This window comes from Zootoca vivipara, chromosome 2 (assembly GCF_965207765.1).
Source record: "Zootoca vivipara chromosome 2, rZooViv2.hap1.1, whole genome shotgun sequence".
NCBI classification, from domain to species: Eukaryota; Metazoa; Chordata; class Lepidosauria; order Squamata; family Lacertidae; genus Zootoca; species Zootoca vivipara.
In genome coordinates, this window is record NC_142584.1 from 57,671,677 (window position 1) to 57,679,475 (window position 7,799).

At 45.2% G+C, this 7,799-nt stretch overlaps 1 protein-coding gene across 4 annotated transcripts in view; it reads right to left on the reverse strand.

The window, feature by feature from the left end:
- FAM13B (family with sequence similarity 13 member B) overlaps positions 1 to 7,684 on the reverse strand; it is a 51,500-nt gene extending 43,816 nt beyond the window's left edge. For 2 of the 4 annotated variants that reach the window (XM_035105542.3, XM_035105540.3), the window contains exon 1: positions 7,286 to 7,665. The gene's annotated coding sequence lies outside the window, so the exon portion shown is untranslated. Of the gene's footprint in view, positions 1 to 7,285 lie in introns of all 4 variants that reach the window. The other 2 variants (XM_088661940.1, XM_035105541.3) reach the window with 2 other exon arrangements.
- Positions 7,685 to 7,799: the final 115 nt, after the last annotated feature.

Genomic DNA, 7,799 nt, shown 5'->3' on the forward strand with positions numbered 1-7,799 from the left:
AGTTTATTACACAAGCTTTGGATACAGCCCAACATAGCTTGAATAGACTCATGGACAAACAAAAGTTATTTCATTTATTTATATTCCACCTTTCTGGATATAATCCTTCCAAGGCAACTTACAAGAATCATTACGGTAATCTACTTTTTAAATTTATCTTTCCCCAAACATGATATTTGGGTCATTAGGAGCAAATTAAGAGCAAATAATTCCATCTAGAAACAAAACCTAACATTATCATATTAACAAAAAATTGCCCAGGAACTACATTGTACCTCAACCATAACAGCTAATAGGCGATAGGTAATTCTGTGTGACAGTTAATTGTATGCACAAAAACAGTTGCAGGAGTCACAAAGTTAATAAAACGTGCATAATGTTTCAACATAAAGTCAGTAAACTTATGCAACATTATATCCTGAAAACAGAACCGTTTAACATTTAATAATTATTTAAAAATGCTGGTTTTTAGAGGGATCTTTCATTGTTTGTTCTTGATAGTAAAATTTCCTTACTGCACACCAGTGCTCAATGGAAGGAGGATTCAGCTTGTGCCGTAGAACCCCTACCGCCCACGTAGAATCATTGAAACGCCCACTAGTGGGCGGTAGGGACCAGGTTGACAACCCCTTGTGTACACTGTAACTGGCTCTCTAGGGTTCTCTTCCACTTCTATTGGGAAGTGTACCTTCTAAGTCACAAGATTGTGGTAGAAAATCTCGTTCTACTTTTATGGGAAGTACGAAAAACTAAAACTTTTAACAACATTTTTTTTAACATATAAACCAGGACTCTGAACAACTTTCCTCCTTTACAGCTGAATTCCTGTGCTCACTAGAAATAAGTTCTACTTTGTAGGATTCAACTAAGTTGCTGTGCGTGGGGAACTAGGTTCGCTCTCACAGTAAGACCCCCACCCCCACCCCTGCGCATGGCCCCTGCATTCCCTAAATCTGCTTTGGAGGATTCCCTAGAACAGGTTTAGGGGCTGTGCCGGGTGGGGGAGGTCTCACTGTGAGTGAACCTAGTTCCCTATTCATGTATGCCACTTTGTGATATGTTTGGTGGCATTCTGGGTGATGCTGAAAGTATTCAGATGTGTGTCATTATACTTCAGAATCACTTCATCAAATTGCTGCAGAGCTGTAGCAATAAATATGAAGCTTGAAAGTCACATCATATGCATCACCATCATATCAATTCAGTAGTGTGCTATATAATACATATCCACTGTGATTTCTTATCAATGAACATATTGATAAAATAGGATTTCTCCAAGATATACAAACAGACATTTCATATATCACTATATGATAAAAATAAAATATTAAGGATTTGTAGTCTTGGGAGGTCAAATGAAAAAGTGAACTAACCAAATGAAAAAGTGAACTAACCAAAAACAGAAAGAAAGTTAAGGAGAGAGAGGAACAGGACCAAGTTGTTAGAAAACCAACATGCATGTAAAAAAATTAATAATGGTAGTCTCCAGAGAAATGAGAGGCCAAATGAAATTTCAAGCAACCCAAATGCAACAATGTCACAAAAGCCAGAATAGAGGAGATCATAACTGCAAGCGATCCCTTCTAAAAATGAAGATGACAAAGAATGCATTCATGCTACATTACTTAAGATCAGAAAAGGAAGCAGAAGAATGTCTTGGATTTCACTTGCTGGTTAAAAGAAAGAAAATAAAGAGACAGTATTCTGGACAGTTGAACAATAGTGTGGATAACCTGGTGGAAAAGAGGGCTGCACCTTGAATAGTTGTGCAGAAGAGGAAAGTTCAGCCAGTGTAGCTCATATGCAAGCTATGCCCGTTGAAATTCCCTCTTCTACACAACTTATCTAGGCTTATCTACTCTTCCACCTGGGCAGCCTAGCACAATTGCTAAAGAACTATTAGAACGAGCAAAAAATTAAGTACTTCAAAGGGAAAACAGATGTTAGTACAAAGCTGAAATTCCTAACCAGACTTGCATCATCTCTGATTTAAGATGATTTGAGAAAACAGCACATTAAGTACATTGGAATGTCACTAATTTGTAAAATAATATTATGAAAGTCTAACATTTATATTTCATAGAATTATTAAGTCTTTAGGCCATCATGATAGAATCACAGAATTGTGAATTGGAAGTGATGCAGAGGGTCATCTAGTCCAGCGTTTCTCAACCGGTGTTCCGCGGCACAGTAGTGTGCCGCGAGACACCAGCTTGTGTGCCGCGACATGCGGCGAGGAAAACGGCGCTTTGCATTGCTGACGGACTTCCAGCGAGGCAAGATGGCGCGCGGCACGGCAGCGCGAAGCTCCTGAGAGCGACCAGCGTGCCCGTGCCGCCAGCCTAGCCTCCGGACCGCCGGAACCACCGCCGCCGGTACGCGGGCGCCAAACGAGCCCGGCGGATCGACCGGGGAGCCGCTGGAGGCCCCCCCCCGCGACCCCACCGGAGCGAGACCGAAAGCGCCCAGCTGGAGGATCAACGGACCCCTGGGCTCCGCGGCAGCCGCGTGGGCGTCGGAATCGCCCGGCGGATCAAGCGGGGAGCCGCTAAAGCCCCCCAGCGAGCCCGCCTGCGGCCGGGGAGAGCTCCGAAGCCCGGGACCTCCCACCACGCGACGGCCCTGCCTCGTCGCCGCAGCCGTCACCACCCCAGCCGCCCCAGGAGAAGAGGAAAAGGAGGGAGGCCCCCCCAGGTGAGGGAAAAAGGGAAAGATAGGGAGGAGAGGGCCCCTCGCCACTCCCCAACCCAGGTGAGAGCGCCTGGTGGGTCCGCCTGGCTACCGCGCAGCAGTTCTTCAGTGGCATGCTTTACGTCTCCCCTCCAAACTAAACTAAATATAGGGCGGCACAGAGTTGGTGTGCTGCGGGATTTTTTTTCATAGAACAAGTGTGCCGTGGCCCAAAAAAGGTTGAGAAACACTGATCTAGTCCAACCCCCTGCAATGAAAGAATCCTGCCCACAGCCATCCCTGGGTGATAGCGGTGGACCTTGGGGTTCTGAAATTTCAGCAGCGCCCTGTGCAACACCAAAATTACCCCCTTCCTTTCTACATAATAGTTGTGGAGCCCACTGCAAAGCCCCCGAGGCTCTGTGCCTAGTGCAACTGAATCAGTCGCACTCCCCTAAATCTGCCTCTGGTGGATGGACTCACACCACCAACCAACCTTCAAGTTTGAAGAACTTCAAGTAAGTAACCTTTTATTGGTAGAAAAACATGCTATGTTCTATGTTACCTTAACCAATTCTATTGGAGTTTGCTAGACCCCCCCCCATCTCTTATCAATCACTCTCTTTAAACAACTATGCATATAGGTTTTACTCATTTTTGTCAATTGCGGGCATGAAAACTATGCCTGCCTTGAAATATCATATGAAAGAGGCACAAACTATCTTTCAATATCAAATCTTGTATGACTCATGCCAACATTAGCTACAGACGTTATCACTCGATACTTGAAGCTTTTATAGCACAATCCTACAAATGTCTATTCAGCAGTAATTTCAATGTGGCTTACTCCAAGGTTAAAAGGTATAGGAATGCAATCATCATTGTTCAACCAGTGTATGATGGTCATAAAATATATTACTTTAGATACCACAAGACTTCAAAGTATATTTCAATATTAAGCATAGACCAGGCATCCCCAAACTTCGGCCCTCCAGATGTTTTGGACTACAATTCCCATCTTCCCTGACCACTGGTCCTGTTAGCTAGGGATCATGGGAGTTGTAGGCCAAAACATCTGGAGGGTCGCAGTTTGGGGATGCCTGGTATAGACAATGCGGTTGGCGCTGTGGTCTAAACCACTGAGCCTTTGGGGCTTGCTGATGGGAAGGTTGGCAGTTCATGACAGGCTGAGCTCCCATTGCTCTGTTCCAGATTCTGCCAACCTAGCAGTTTGAAAGCACCAGTGCAAGTAGATAAATAGGTACTGCTACGGCAGGAAGGTAAATGGTGTTTCTGTGCGCTCCGTCTGCCGTCACAGTGTTCCGTTGTGCCAGAAGCGGTTTAGTCATGCTGGCCACATGACCTGGAAAGCTGTCTTTGGACAAACACCGGCTCCCTCAGCCTCAAGCGAGATGAGCACCACACTCCATAGTCACCTTTGACTGGACTTAAGCATCCAGGGGTCCTTTACCTTTACCATAGATAACTGGATATCAAATATATATGTAACAAATGATTCTGTATTGCACTATGCATGATAAAGCTTACTAGATTATTAAGGTTTATCATTACTGTTGAATTTTTTAAGGGTTCTGCAAAATACTGAGATGTATTCTCACCATTATGTAGGTTTAAAATCAAAGTGCATATGAAATAAACAAGATGGAAACTTTTTGGCTTTTAAATAATGTTTTGCTGAAGACATGCCCAGTCTGAAGCACATGCTTCTAATTAGAGGCCATTAACACAAGCATCCATGTAACAGCTAGCCATGGGTAATGTAGAGAAAATATTAAATCTTTTGGCCTTTACAGCATTTCTTGCACCTCAAATTACAATTTCATGCTATTATTGTTCCCAGCAGCTTCTATATTACTTTACAGGAGTAGGCTTGTATTAAATTCTGATTTCATTTTTAAATAATGGGCTATAATCAACAAAGTCACTGCACAAAGGGAATAAATTTTGTTCATGCAACTGAACTTTCCAATGTGCCCCACCACCACCTATAAGCCCTCCCTAGGAGCTCCCCCATCTCACTAGAGCATATTTGTGGGCCAGGGTACAGAAGCATGTGGGTAAACTAGAGGGAGAGAAAGTTACTGGATTCAATCCTAGATTATTTTTATAGGAGACAATATTGAAACACCCTTTTTTATAAACAAAAATTATTATCCAACCCACCCAGAAAAAAGTATTTTCTCATTAACTATTAGTATTAATAAAATACTGTGATATGGTGGTTAGAGTTTAGCTTAAATGAGGAGAACCATGTAAGACACCTTGAGCTCCCTGCAGGAAAGATAGGCTATAAATGCAAAAAATAAAAATAAAAATGTCAATGCCAGAATCAATTTCCCATGCATCTAAGCTCTCTGAGTAGAATTTTGGGCACATAATTATATCAGACACAACTGCTGCAGGTTTATGGTTTTATGCTAGTGGTTCATGCAGGAAACATTTCAAGTGAAGATTCACTCATGCATCTTTAAATACGTATCTGGGAACATGCTCAACGTAACTACATGACAAAGTCAGACAAATGCAGGAGTTCCAGAGAATCTACCACAGTTGATGTCAGCATCCTTTTTTTCCATCTATTTTTAGGTCTAGAACTGATAAAACGAGAGTTGGGTGAAGTGGCTGCAGCTGCCGCCACCGCCACCACCACCTTCTACACTATCCCCAAAAGCCCTACCTTACTGATCTTCAACTGGTGGGTCGGGACCCACTACCAGGTCATAGTTTCTCTAAGGTGAGTCACAGCAGCAACAGCAGGAGCAGCACTACACAAATATATGGTTAAATAAATTAAGAAATGGGTTCCCACATGCGTGTTTGGGTTTAATTAGTGTTAGCTTTATTAAATGTATTACCCATCCTTTGACAGCCGGTCAGACTGGGTTAGAACAATTTAAATTTATGGTGTGTCCCGTCTGAAAAACCTGAACACAACCACCCTATCCCTAAAGTACGCCACATTGGGGTTCAGGTGCATTTTTGTGGAAATGAAGGTGGTGGCAACTGCTTCAGCCAAGTTGCCTAGCACTTCTCTACTCAAAGGTGGACTAAGGGCCTATTCAAGGCAGCTAGAGCTGCATTGCACCCATTCCCACACATCCATCTCTCTGAACCAAGCTTGTTATGGGTAGCAAAACTTTACATATTTGCTGCTTCAAACACCCAGCAGTCTATTTTAACTGGGTATAAAGGATAAACTGAAAACTCCAAATATGCTTTCCTTGGTGGTAGAGAAAAGCACAAACAGGTGGAATATTTACAACCGAGATATCAGATGGACAGATTCTGCCCACAGAAGCAGTTAAAGTACTTTTAAGCTTCCCAACCTAAGGTACCAACAATTTGTCTGCCAAAGAAATAATTCTGCATTTATACCATGGAATCCCTATGCACTGCAGAGGATCGTGATGCATCCTAGGAGATAAAGTTTAAGTACTGTTCTATAGCCAGCCTGCTGAATTTCACTATCCTTTCATTCAACCTGTCAATGCACTCTAGAACATACCCAATAGTTCTTTGCAGATAAAAAGGTAAGTAAAGGTGGAAAAACTAATATACCCTTATTGGTCTCATTTGGAAACTCCCGATATGCCCTTGTGAAGTTTGAGGTTCCATGAGAGCTTAACTAAGTTATCTTTGGATTTGTGCATTGGGAAGTTTTCCAGTAGGTCAGATTGACATGGGACTCCGGGTAGGACACCTTCAACTTGTAGCACATTACTTCCACTGAATCACACAGGGCTATTTTGTTCTAGGGAACCTTTCTGTGCTGCACCTGCTCTCTGTTTATGACACCTGATCTGAATCACGCAGCTTCATCTACACAGCCTGATAAAGCAGCACATGGGGGCTTGACGAAATGGAAGCTTTGATCCTTTGAAGCCTAGCATTCTACTTCCAGGAGGGAAGTAGCCTCCATCCTATTTCTGGGATTGGAGATCTCTGAAAACACATTCAAACGATGTCTAGGATTAGGAACTCCACATACCAAACGCTGATGGCTAATTTATTCAGGTTACTGACCAACGTCTCCAAATTGCTTTCTGTACCGGTACCCATTGAGAGACACCGTTACCCAAGTCCACTGTAACCAAATAGCCAATCGCCCTTTTTAAAAGAGATGCACCGCCACCCGTACATGCAGTTACGCTTTGACCAAGTTATCACGATTTCAATGAGGGAGGTGTGTGTGAAGAATCATCACTCCCGCTTCCTCAACAGCCTAACCCTCAAGGACATCGCCTCACACCCTCCCAAAAAAGGGGGGGCATAATCCCTAACTTCTGCTCTTCTGACCCCGAACCATTTGGTGCCCTCGCCAAGGCCGGTCACGTTCAGACCTACCGACAATCTACCTGCAGATTTACCTCCCCAAACCCACCGCCTTTTTCCAGCATCGAGGTCTCCCACCCCACCCTACCCCTTCCAATCCAAACGAGACCTCCTCCTCCGCCTACAGTCCTCCCCCACCACCCCCAGCAGCAAATGCAGTTCCCCATCCCTCCAAAAATAAAAATAAAAACCTTCCCGTATCCCCCCTTCACCACTGCCAGCCACTGCCCCTGACGCGCATGCGCGATGGCGGCTGCCTCACCGTTGCCGGGTGACTCTCCCCTCGGCCCTCAGTTTCAGCAGCAGCAGGTTCCTCCGACTCTTTCCGTTCGAGGGCCCGGCTGGGCTGGGCCTGGCTCGGCTCCACAGAGCTGGTTCTCCAGCGGCGGCGGCAGCCGAGGGTAACGAGCGTGAAGCTGCCGTCCCGGTCCCGGCCCCGCCCCTCGAGGCCACACAAATACAGAAGATCTGGCGCGCGGCAGAGGCAGCCTCAGTCTCCGTAGCTGAAGCTTCTCCACTGACGGACTCTTCAACTGTAATGAGCAGAAAGCGGCAGACCAGGAAAGGAAGTGACGCGCGCCTGATTGACAGCGAGCGGCGCGCGGGCATCGCCCCTCCGCTTATTTCCTACCACTGCTCCCCCCCACCCCGACCCATCGGCAGGAAGTGACGTAGTATAACGAGGGAGGCGCTCATAAAGGAGCTGGCAGGGAGAGGCAGAGGGAGGTAGATGGAAGCCGCGGAGAGGGAGGGAGGTGAGAGAGGGGCTTATAAGC